Genomic DNA, 13,063 nt, shown 5'->3' on the forward strand with positions numbered 1-13,063 from the left:
AGTTAACATCAAATTTTAAGTGGGTTTTTTTTTAAGGATTAGTCAAAGGAGCACAGTAAAAATGATGTTAGAGTGGCAATTGTTGTTTGCATAGGCCCACCAAAATATGAGGGGAATGGAAAGGAATAACTTTGGCCTAAATACAAAGAGACCCGACCCCTGAAGTTTCCTGGCATAAGACCAACTCTAGGCTCCAGGCAAGCTAGATTGTCCAATCCAAGACATTGTCTGTAGTGCCAACACACTTTTATTTTTCACACAGTCTCTGTTGTTGGTATCATGTTTCTATATTAAAGATCCTGGAATCTGTGTATCCTACATTGAAGTCAGGATGTGGAGTGTCCTCATGTTTCACCTCACCATTAAAGGGCAATGCAGAGCCTTGTCCTGTAAGCAGGTTGTTGTTGTTAAGTCTTCTCAGTGTTAAGGGAAGTCTCTTTTGAGCAGGTCGATGTCTGAGCAGTGGTAGGGTCTTCCATGGTAGAGGATTGCTTCCAGGTGATGTTATAGACAAACCTGGATGTTTTGTGGATGGCTTCCCTGGTTTAGGGGTGAATGGAAAATGCCCTTTTTTCTGAGGCCTGTGCCAGGTCATTATGTCAATGTTCAGGGTGTAAGGTCCCTTTTCACTACAAGATTTGTGTGTTCCAATCTTTATTAGATAGGATCTTATTTCTATGTATAGTATTTTCCCATTTTAATGGGCCTATGCAAAAAAGGAGCAATGCCACGTGGCGTTATTGGCGCATATGGGGGCAATAGAACAAGTCCAATAATCCCCATGATGGTTCAATCATAAGCATTAAACTGGGGGAATCTTTCAACAAAATTCCTTGTTGAATAGTTCATAAAGAGAAGATAAAAAGTGGTTAGAATCAGGAGGGACTTCAGAGCATAAAAACCGGCTATCCTTTGCAAAAGCTGGCTCCCTGTGTGTGACACCAGGCGGGGAAAATCCGCGAAAGTACACCGGCCCAGTGGGGCTCAGCTGTGAAAGACTGTGAGTGTGACCTGTCTATGTCTGTCTACTGTCCTCTTGCGTGAAACTCTTGCGAGTGGGGAAAAAAAGAGCCTCCAGAAACCTCGCTCGCCCAGATGCCATTTTCAGGGAGGGACTTCAGAGCATAAAAACCGGCTATCCTTTGCAAAAGCTGGCTCCCTGTGTGTGACACCAGGCGGGGAAAATCCGCGAAAGTACACCGGCCCAGTGGGGCTCAGCTGTGAAAGACTGTGAGTGTGACCTGTCTATGTCTGTCTACTGTCCTCTTGCGTGAAACTCTTGCGAGTGGGGCAAAAAGAGGCTCAGAGGAGGCTCCGCTTCGCTACGCGGCCGTGCACTCTTTCTAAGGAAAGAACTCCATTGCAACAAGAAGGAAAAATCACACTAAGAACGGCGCTATATCACAGAAGCAAACATTTCTCTCTGGACTGTCTTCTCTGTTGCATGCTCGGGCCTAAGATTTGACCCAGTGTGAGGCTTCATCCACGGAGGACTCCCCTCCCTTAGAGGCAAGTCAGCCCATCCAGAAAGGGAGGAGCCAGAGGAGTGTGCTGCCTACATCATATAGACAATGAATACCACTACAACACGTAGAAAAACCCACAATACAAATGTGACAATGGGGAAACAGCGCAGGCCAGCATCAGACATAGAGAATGAAGATGACAATTCTGAGGACCAGATAATGACTGAACAACTAATCAACCTCTCAGATAAGGACTTTAGACTAGCAATATGGAAGGTGCTCAACAGACTCCAAGAAACCATGGATCGAGTTGAACAGAACACTAATAAGAACCAAGAAAATATGAAGGCAGAAATGACAAAACTCCAAACTGAAATAACATGTCAACTAACAGGCCTGAAAAACTCAGTAAACGAAGTGAATGACAAAATGGATAAGCTCTGGGACAGGGTATCAGAAGCTGAGAATAGACTTGGTGCTGTGGAAGATGAGATACATAACAATTCCATACAGCAGGAGAGATTGGACAAAAAACTTAAAGCAAATGAGCAGACAATGGAAAAATTAGTCAAAGAATGGGAACAGACGAAAATAGAAGTTTATGATAAGATCAACAAAAAGTGGTTAGAATCATCACTGTATAAGAGAATATTTAGTAAGACTTATAGCTGTCAGAGAAAAAACACAAAATATTCTAAAGAAATACGTGTCCATTTTATGTCTTTTGAAACAGTTTGGGGTTGTCACACACAATGCACGGCTTTGGTCTGTGATTAGGATTGTGCAGTACTAAAGTTAAAAAGAGTAATGTGGGGTAGTGATGTTTGGGAGAGGGGTGAGAGAGTTAAGGAGTAAAAATGAGCTTTGTAGGGGTGTGGGAAAGGGAAGAATACAAAACGGACATTCTGGATATGCAAAACAAACATAAAGCGGGCCCGGAGAGATAGCACAGCGGCGTTTGCCTTGCAAGCAGCTGATCCAGGACCAAAGGTGGTTGGTTCGAATCCCGGTGTCCCCTATGGTCCCCCGTGCCTGCCAGGAGCTATTTCTGAGCAGACAGCCAGGAGTAACCCCTGAGCACCGCCGGGTGTGGCCCCAAAACCAAAAAACAAACAAACAAACAAACAAACAAAACAAACATAAAGCTAAAGGATACTCAATACATGCAGTGCGCGTGGGAGTGCTAGCCCCCGCTCGGTTTTCCCCGCTCGGTTTTCCCCGCTCGGTTTTCCATATGTGGACTGTCAGAAATTGCCAGTGACAAACAGCGCAACCGAGCAAATCTAAGCACACTCCAAGTTAAGACCCACCTTGTCTGGCCTCCTGGGATGGAACCCCAGAAGGCCTGGAGGCCGGGGGCAGAAGAGGGGAAGGCTGGGGGCCTATCAAGGCTCCCAGCGCACCCAAGTTAAGGAGAAGGCCTTCCACATGGGGTCACCACAAGTCCCATGCGGCTAGAGCTAGCCTCCAGCTCAAGAGAGGATGGATAGAGAGCTGGAAGCCAGGATGGATCTGCCCGCCCTACACCCTGTGCCCTTCCCACCCTAGAGCTGGGGGAAGGGCGGGGAAAGCTTGGGACCCCATCCAGGAGGGACCCCCCAACACCCACCTGGTCTGGCCACCTGGGCTGCCACCCCAGAAGGCCTGGAGGCCGGGGGTAGAAGAGGGGAAGGCTGGGGGCCTATCAAGGCTCCCAGCGCACTCAAGTTAGGGAGAAGGCCTTCCACATGGGATCTCCCCAAGCCCCATGCGGCTAGAGCTCTTATTTTTATTATTATTTTTCCTGCCCTCCTGAAGTTATTTTAAATACCATTTATAAGTGATATCCCTTATTTATCCTTCTTCTTCTGGCTTCTTTCATTTAACATAATATCTTCCAGTTCCATTTGTGTTGCAGCAAATTGCATGATTTCATCATTTCTTGCCGCTATGTAGTAGTCCATTGTGTATATGTACCACATCTTGATCACCCCGTCATCTGTTGTTGGGCATCTAGGTTGATCCCAACTCTTAGATATTGTACTGAATGCTGCAATGAATAGAGGTGTGCATACATCCTTTTGGGTGAGTGGTTTTTATTGTCTTGAGGATAGATACTCAAAAGCAGGGTTGCTGAGTCATATGGCAGTTCGATTCTGAATTTACTGAGAATCCTCCATACTGTTTTCCATAGGGATTGACTCAGGCAGCATTCCCACGAACAATAGATAAGAGTTCCTTTTTCATCACACCCCTGTCAACACAAATTGTTCCCAGTAATTTTAATATGTGCCATCCTCACTGGTGTAAGATGATATCTCATTGTTGCTTGATTTGGATTTCCTTAATGATAAGTGATGATGAGCATTTTCTCATGGGCCTGTTAACCATCTGTTGGTCTTCCTCTCCCCATTTTTTTTTTTCTTTTTGGTTTTTGGGTCACACCCGGCAGTGCTCAGAGATTACTCCTGGCTCTATGCTCAGAAATCGCTCCTGGCAGGCTCGGGGGACCATATGGGATGCCAGGATTCAAACCACCGTCCTTCTGCGTATAAGTCAAACACCTTACAACTGTGCTAATCTCTACAGCCCCTCCACTCCCCATTTTTAATGGGGATTTTAGGTTTTGAAGGGTTTTAGCCATGTGAGTACTTTGTATATCCTATATAGCAACCCTTTATCTGATGAGGTGAATGAAAATACTTTCTCCCTGTTTTGGCATTGACTTACTCCAAAGAATACTCCCAACACCCAGGCGACTCAACAACAGTCTGCATGCAGGGCAGATCGCTCTGCATTTAATGATATGCTGAAACTAGAGGATGCTCCACATCAGCCTGACATCGATGAAAGAAATGCACAGGATCCAGAGTCTTTAAATATAAAAGTCTGATACCAACTATAGCTAAAGTGTGAAAAAGTTTCACCGGGACCTTGAGAATGACTGGAGTTGGATAGACTGGTATGCCTGGAACCCAGAGTCTGTCTTATGCCAATAAACTTCTGGGGTGAGGCCTTTTTGTAATCAGGTCAAGGATTTTTTTTCCCCATTTTCTCCATTTTTCTGGACCTATGCAAACATTGGCAATTGCCACTATCACACCTTTACTATATTTTTTTACTCTTATCCTTTAAGGCAAAAAGTACAACTTACTGAACTTAAAAACAAATTACTGTAGTAGAATGCCTGTCTCGAATACAGGCAGGGGATAGGAAGGGGGAGGGGGTAATGTTGCACTGGTGAAGGGGGTGTCCTGGTTATGACTGTAACCCAAATATGATCATGTTACTTAAATAAAAATATATTTAATAAAAAATTAAAAAAATAAAATATATGATATATTTAAAAAATACTTTCTCCCACTCAGCTGTCTTTTAGTTTTAGCCCTTGCTTCTTTTTCCATACAGAAAACTTATAGTTTGATGTAGTCCAGTTTAATTATATTTGATTTTATAGCCCTTGCCACTGGCATCATAGCATTAAAAATTCCTTTGAGGTCTAGGTCTTGGGGCATTCTGCCTTTGTCTTACTCAATATAGTTTATGGACTCAGGTCTGATCTCAAGGTCTTTGATCCACTTTCAGTTGACTTTTCTTATGTAAGCTGTGAGATATAGATCCAATTTTTTTTTCTTACACTTGTTTTTCAATAGTACCAACAGCATTTGTTGAAGAGACTGTCTTTATTTCATTTCATGTTCTTGGATCTTTTGTCCAAAATTACTTGACTATATAGTTGGAGTTTTGTCACTGGATATTCTATTCTGACCCATTTGTCTGAAAGTCTATTTTTGTTCCAATACCATGCTGTTTTATCACTATGGCTTTGTAGTACATCTTTAAGTTAGGTAATGAAATGCCCCAGTTTCTTGTTTTTCAATATGGTTTTGGCTATCTAGATTCACTTATGGTCCCACAAAAAGTTTATAATTGACTATTCTAAGTCCTTGAAAAATGTTGTCTGAATTTGGATAGAGATTTTATTGAATCTGTATATTAGTTTAGATATGATGATCATTTTGATAGCATTGAATTTACTGATCCATAAGCATGAAATATTTTTCCTTTTACTTAGGTCTTATTCAATTCCTTTCATAAGTATTTTGAAGTTTTTATAATATATATTTCTCACCTCTTTTGTTAAGTTGATGCCTAGGTTTTTGACACTATTTTAAATGAGATGGACACTTTGACCTCTTTCTACTCTGAGCCATTATTTGTATAAAGGAATAAAACTGATTTTTTGAGTTTTGACTTTGTATATGGTCCTTTCATACTCTTTTACATTCACCTGTCTACCAAACAGTTCTTCTCAAGATCACTTATGACCTCCAGATCTATGTCAGCTCTCAGTTTTGTCTCATCAATCAGGGACATTTATCATTTGATCATTCCCTTCTCTTTATGACTCATTTCTCTTGTGGCCTTTTTCAGAATACCACACCTGAAGTAGTGGCTTTCTTTCTGGACATCAATCTTTGATGCCTCAGTCAGATCTCTCTGTTCAAAACCTTACATTGATCTTCTGTCATGTTTAGAGCAAAGTTTACAAACATTCCACAGTTGGTCTGAATTGACTATCTTTGTTTTTAGGCAGGTAGATAACAGGCCCTTATAATCTATGTTGGGGGAAAACAATCTCTAAAATTTGAGCTAGCCTGAAGGCATGGACCTTTTGACATAAAGGATCCATATAAGGAGCCTGGACAGCCATTGTGGAAGACAAAAGAAGTGAGCTCATGTTGTTTCTGGGTTCATGCATTGCCCCAATCTCAAGTTGCTAGTGTCAATGTTGCCTGTGCACATGGTGCTCTTACACATGCCACCTACATCTGTCCTCTTGAGTTTTGTGTATTTTCATACTTTAATGTTGGGATGTGTGCCTGAATTATCTCTTGAACATGCTACTCTCTCTCTCTTCCTCTCCTGAGAAATAAATCCCCGTGTTGTGAAATTACCCCATATACCATGTTTCTACCCCCAGGCAGATGGGTCTGATGAAGGTAGGGTAGCCTCAAAGAATTAATAAATCAAGCCAGTCAAGAGAGAGTCATGGAGTCAGTTTGCTTTTTGCCTCATGCTTCTTTGCCAGCCATGCCAAACTGTTCTTTCTTTATTAAACCAGTTTCAATTCGTTAGGAGGGGAAGGTGGAGAGAGGGGAGGTACCTATCTAGCTGGACTTTTACATATCAAACGAATAGGTTTAAAGGAAAGAGGAAGTTGGGGAAATGCCTTTGCTTTGGGTTAATAGCTGCGTGTCATTTTACATTTCCCTTTTCCAAAATTTCCAAATAAAAGCTGTTCTTACTTCACTGTCTCATCTCTTCCTGAAATTATTTTCTGTGAGGACCCAAAAATTCTCAGTAAGGTCTAGGACTGACTTTCCTCTTTTGCAAAGAGCAGATCCTCACTCCAGCCTGAGCCATGCCTCCCCAAGAAATTAGGTGGCAGCTATGATCTTCAACACTGAGCAAAACAAATGAAAGTCAGGTGCAGCTTGACAACTACCTTGTGGGGTTGAGGCTGGTGAGCTATCTGTCTGACTGTGTATATCTGAATTTATTGCAGATTTACCAGTTCTAGATCTCCTAGGCATTTCTGGGAAAACAGAGAGACAGAAAGCACTTTCCTTTTTGAGGGTGCTATTTCCCCCTTCCCCACTTCACATAAATCCACCCAGGAAACCTCAACGAGCAATATTTTTTCTCTCTAATCTCATTTCCTACCATCTTTCCCCTTGCCTGCTACCTCTCAGTCACTATGAGGTTGTTCTTGTTTAGTTCATTGTGCTGTGTACACTTGTTATTTGGAATGCTACTTCTGACAAATTATATTCTCTTACTTCCTTCATCTTATAAAACTTTGATCAGAAGATCATAAACCCCACTCTAAACATCCTGGACTTTGCACCGCTACCTCCTTTCTAATAGTAGAGCACCTTTGCATGTTTCCATACACTTAGATGCTGTACTGTTGTCTGCCTCCTTAAAGAAGGCAGAGATATTTCTTTTCTTTTCTTTTTTTAATTCACTGACTAAGAGAGTGCTGCATATGATGGGATGTGGGCAGAGAAAATAAAATATAAATGAAATACATTTTATAATATTTATAGTTGTTTAGTGAAAAGCAATATTATAACCTCTCATTTGTGAAGTGAAAACATTGGTTTTATAGGAATTTGGTCCTAGTGCTCAGGGATTGCTGCCTGGGGGAATATGAGATGCTAGGATACCTTTTGTGTTATTTCTCCATCCTCTAGTTCTATGCTAAATAGATATTATTACTGAACTGTGTGACCATCAGCACTGGATTTTGTAACTTGGTTTCAGATTTTGACCTGTAATAATACATGTAGTCACACATTTTGCTTTCCCAATTTTGTGCTAGATTTTTTTTTTTACACATTGCTTCTCCTCAGTTCTGAGACTGGATAGATAGAGGAAAGAAATTGAGAGAGGTGAAAAAGTATCATGTTTTCATGAATTGTAGCTCTGACATTTTTTTGTTGGAGTATAACAGTGTTTGAGAAAGTGTAGAACATTTCTGGAAGTTCCTCAGAGAAGATATATGTGATTCTCAGGCCCTGCTGAGAGATGGTCTGGGTGGAGAAATGAGCATAGCAGCTGTCTGTCTCTAAAACTTGGTCATGCTGATTGGGACACAATCTGCATTTTTTTTTCTTAAATGAGCTTTTGTATTTTTTTTGAAAACTGTCCATTTCATCAAAGTTTCTTTTTTGAATAAAAGAATAAACAACTCCCTTAGAGTTGGAAGAATGACACGAGAAGGCACCACATGTACTAGTTGGCACTACGTGGATAAGTGGCTGTCAAATTGCTTGCCCTCCTTAGCTTACATAGAGGCTGGTGGGTGAGAGTGTTTGTCTACTGGAATATTACTTGCACCAGTTACTTCTTTGGGTACTATGGATGACTCTTTCAGGCTCCAGGTAAGGTGACTCAGACGTGTCTGGGGCCTGGGGTCAGGTTATCTGAATAAACCAGACCATTGTGTTTAAGATGATCAGGTAAACCTTGGGCCCCAGGAGCATAATCAATGGAAGAGCAAGGCTGATGGAAGAGCAGAGACTAGGAAAGGAAAGGAAAGGAAAGAGGAAAGGAAGAGATGTTTATCAAACGGTAGACCCATTTCATTCTCACTCAGCTTTCAGAAGCAGGTACTAATATTCTTATTTCAAGTAGGAGATTGAGGCTGAAGGCCAAGGTCATTCTGAGTAGCTCATAAAGTAGCTCATCCGGAGTCCACAATTCCTCCTCCATATATCCATTTTCCTGATAATAAGGCATTGACCCCTATACCTACAAGGTTGTCCCTGCCCACTGCCTTACTAAATTATTCTGCTGCAGAGATTGTATTACTGAGGGGAGCAGGGAGCTTGGCTTTAGCCTTGTCCACCTCGGTTGCTAATGAACACCCCAATTTGATTAGCTCCAAATGAATGTACTGCAAAATTAAAAGATGCCAGGAGACATTGCCATAAATCGAAAAGAGTTGGCTTCCATTTATTGTGTTTTGAATTCAATTAAATTTTCCCTTTAATTCTTCTGAGTATTAATCTAGTTGCTGGTTACAAAGCAATAATGGGAAGGGTTATTTCTGTTGAACTCTAGCCTTTGACATTCAGTGTGGACTCATCTACAGTGCTGGATGGAAAACTTCAGCCTGGGCATGGGGTCACAGGAGTTCAAGGCCATCTGTCAAAGCTATGGCTGGCTAGCCAGCATATTTCCTGTCGAAGAAGGGATTCAAAGCAATGTACCCGATTAAAATGGTTTAAAAATTATTTTTAGTCTATAAACACTTCAAGAGACTGCATGGGAGGGAGTGCTGGAGTCTTGGCCTTTGTCGGGTGACAGGCAGCAGGGTACATGGTGACCAGAAGTCTGGCCTCAAACTCTGTGTGATGAGTGTCAATTGCCAACCGTTCCCAGACTGTCCCCCACATTTGCACAAGGGAGTTGAACTCCAAGAACGCTTTGGTTCTGTTTTCTGCATTGCTCTTCTCCTTTGAGTCCCCACCTACCTTCTGACCTGCTGTCCCACTTCCTGCTGTCCTTTCTGGCCAGTGCAGCTCTGGGAAGCTGACTTTTTTTTCATTCTACCTCTCCAGGGCTTTCTTGAAGGTCAGAGGTTAGATTCAAGTAATGGGAAGCTCCAGCTGGAAAATCAAAGGTTAGGAAAATTGAGGGGGCAGGTTTTCTCCACCAGCCTTCTTGGAGGATTCATTTTTTTTAAGAGCACACTAATTACAGCTGCTGCTGGTAGAGTCTGAAAATGTTGTTTAAAAAAATTCCCTCCCTGTTATTCATTCTCTAACTTTAATTTATGGTTTATTGTGTGTGTGTGTGTGTGTGTGTGATCTCATTTCCTTTTTTTCTTTGCTCAGTTCTTTTTTTTTTTGGTTTTGGGTCACACCCGGCAGCGCTCAGGGGTCACTCCTGGCTCGCTCCTGGCAGGCTCCGGGGACCATAGGGGATGCCGGGATTCGAACCATTGTCCTTCTGCACGCAAGGCAAATGCCTTAACTCCATGCTATCTCTTTGGCCCTTCGCTCAGTTCTTTTGTTTGTTTTGTTTTTGATTTTGGGCCACACTAGGTGACGCTCAGGGTTACTCCTGGCTTTACACTCAGAAATTGCTCCTGGCTTGGGGGACCATATGGGACACGCCTGCCCCTCTTTTCACAGTTTTTTCCTTCCTTCCCTCCCTCCCTCCCTCCTTCCTTCCTCCCTCCCTCCTTTCCTCTCTCCCTCCCTCCCTCCTTCCTCCCTCCCTCCCTTCCTCCTTCCTTCCTCCCTCCCTCCCTTCCTCTCTCCCTCCCTCCCTCCCTCCTCCCTCCCTCCCTCCCTCCTTCCTTCCCTCCCTTCCTCCCTCTCTCTCCCTCCCTCCCTCCCTCCTTCCTTCCTTCCTCCCCCCTCCCTCCCTCCCTCCCTTCCTTCCTTCCTTCCTTCTTTCCTTCCTTCCTTCCTTCCTTCCTTCCTTCCTTCCTTCCTTCCTTCCTTCCTTCCTTCCTTCCTTCCTCCCTCCCTCCCTCCCTCCCTCCTTCCCTTCCTCCCTCCCTCCCTCCTTCCCTTCCTCCCTCCCTCCCTCCTTCCCTTCCTCCCTCCCCTCCCTCCCTCCCTCCCTCCCTCCCTCCCTCCCTCCCTCCCTCCCTTCCTTCCTTCCTTCCTTCCTTCCTTCCTTCCTTCCTTCCTTCCTTCCTTCCTTCCTTCCTTCCTTCCTTCCTTCCTTCCTTCCTTCCTTCCTTTGTGGTTCGCAATATAGTTTCTGAGGGAGTATCACTTTATCTCCTTTCAGCACCTAGTTCTTGTTCAGAGGGATCATTTTCAACTGTCATTATAGTGGTTCCTTCTCTTCCCTAACTGTACTCCCTTACTATTTGTGTTAAGCTTCCGACCATGAACTGGTTCTCCTGACTCTCATCTCTGTTCTTCCTAGATATTATTACCATACTGTTGTCATACACACGTAACAACATTCTTTACTTTTTTCTTTTCTGAGTTAATTAGCACAAGTACCCTTAATTACATCAAGCTGACCCTCAGGTGATTTATGCTAAATTTTGCTAATAAAAGTGTCAGGGAAAGCAGCAGAAACGAAGCTTGGCTGACTTAGTAAGATCCAAGACGATGCTCAATACCCCTGGCTGAAAGATCAATTTTGACTTTGTCTGATTTCTTGTGCAAAACTGCAAGCTGAGAACCCACAGAATTACCACCCACCATACTATCATTATTTTATATTCCATAAATGAATGCCATCATTCTATGTCTATCCCTCTCCCTCTGATTCATTTTCCTTGGCATAATACTTTCCATATTTATCCATGTATAAGCAAATTTTATGACTTAATCTTTCCCAACAGCTGCATAATATCCCATTGTGTGGAATAAAGTACCACAGTTTCTTTATCCACTCATCTCTTCTCAGGCATTTGGGCTGTTCCCAGGTTCTGGTTGTTATGAATAATGCTGAATATCACATGATTGTACAACTATATTCCCATAATGTTATATAAATAATATACAAATATAATATATGAATATAACACATAATATAAGAATATAATAGATAATATTATATAAATAATATTATGAATGAACAAAATATAAATTAAAGTTAGAGAATAAATAACAAAAAAAATTTTTTTTCTGTTTCTTTTTTTGGCTTTTGAGTTACACCCGGCAGCTCTCAGGGCTCTATGCTCAGAAATCGCTCCTGGCAGGCTCGGGGGACCATATGGGATGCCGGGATTCGAACCACCATCCTTCTGCATGCAAGGCAAACGCCTTACCTCCATGCTATCTCTCTGGCCCCACAAAAGATTTTCATTACACCTTAATTGTAAACAAGCAATATAAAATATATTATTTTGGGCCTTCCAAGAGGGTAGGCTTGGGAATGGGTAGGAATCTGGGGACAATGGTGGAAGGAATTTTACATTGGTGGTGGGACTGATCCTGAAACAAATGTATTATTAGCAGCCATAGTCTTTAAATAAAGAAATTTATGGGGCCGGGCGGTGGCGCTAAAGGTAAGGTGCCTGCCTTGCCTGCGCTAGCCTTGGACGAACTGCGGTTCGATCCCCTGGTGTCCCATATGGTCCCCCAAGCCAGGAGCAACTTCTGAGCACATAGCCAGGAGTAACCCCTGAGCATTACTGGGTGTGGCCCAAAAACCAAAAGAAAAAAAAAAAGAAATTTATAAAAGAAAAAATTCCCCCCCTCTGCATTCCAGGATTATCTCAGTGAAAGGCCAAAGCCTAGGAACCGAGCTCCTGACTCTGCGTTTGCTCCAGGCTCTCAGAGATGCATTGTGTGTGTGTGGTTTGGGTCACATCCGGTGGTGCTCAGGGATTACTCCTGGCTATGCACTCTGAAATTGCTCCTGGTTTGGGGAACCATATGGGACACCAGGTGATCTAACCTCAGTCCGTCCCAGGTCAGTGCCTGCAAAGCAAACACCCTGCCACTTGTGCCACCGCTCCGGCCCCAAGATGCATTTTCTTAAGCTACTAAGAAATCTTCTGGGCACCCTCTCTCTGGGGATCTAAGGATCTGTAGGGTTCTTGGGATGTCCTTAGCTATATGGGTAATGCTGAAGCTTGAACTCAGAACCTTTCATTTGCTATTAAAGCCTTTAATCTGTTCTTTAACCTTTGTTCTTTAATCAGAATTTCCATCAAATTCTGCCTGTCACCTGGTCAAAATTTATATCCTCTGGCCAGAGCCATAGCACAGTGAGTAAGGCATTTGCTTTTAATGCAGCAAACCTGGGATGGATATGGGATACTCAGCATCCCATATGATTTCCCGAGCCTTTCTAGAGTAATTTCTGAGCACAGAGCCAGATGTAATTTCTGAGTGCCATCTGGTGTGCCCCCCCACCCCCAATAGCCTGAATCACACAATGGATACATGATTTGGCTGTTACATGATTGTGGGGTAAGTGAGATGCTGCCTGGCACTAGCATGACAGCTAGTCTGCAAAATATTTCTCCTATTTTTTCCTCATCTGTAGATATGAAAAAGGTTGAAGAACATTGCTTTCTGCCACTGAGCATTTGTCTCTGCTCTTCCTCCAGGGGATCCCATACA

Source organism: Suncus etruscus, chromosome 17 (assembly GCF_024139225.1).
Source record: "Suncus etruscus isolate mSunEtr1 chromosome 17, mSunEtr1.pri.cur, whole genome shotgun sequence".
NCBI lineage: Eukaryota > Metazoa > Chordata > Mammalia > Eulipotyphla > Soricidae > Suncus > Suncus etruscus.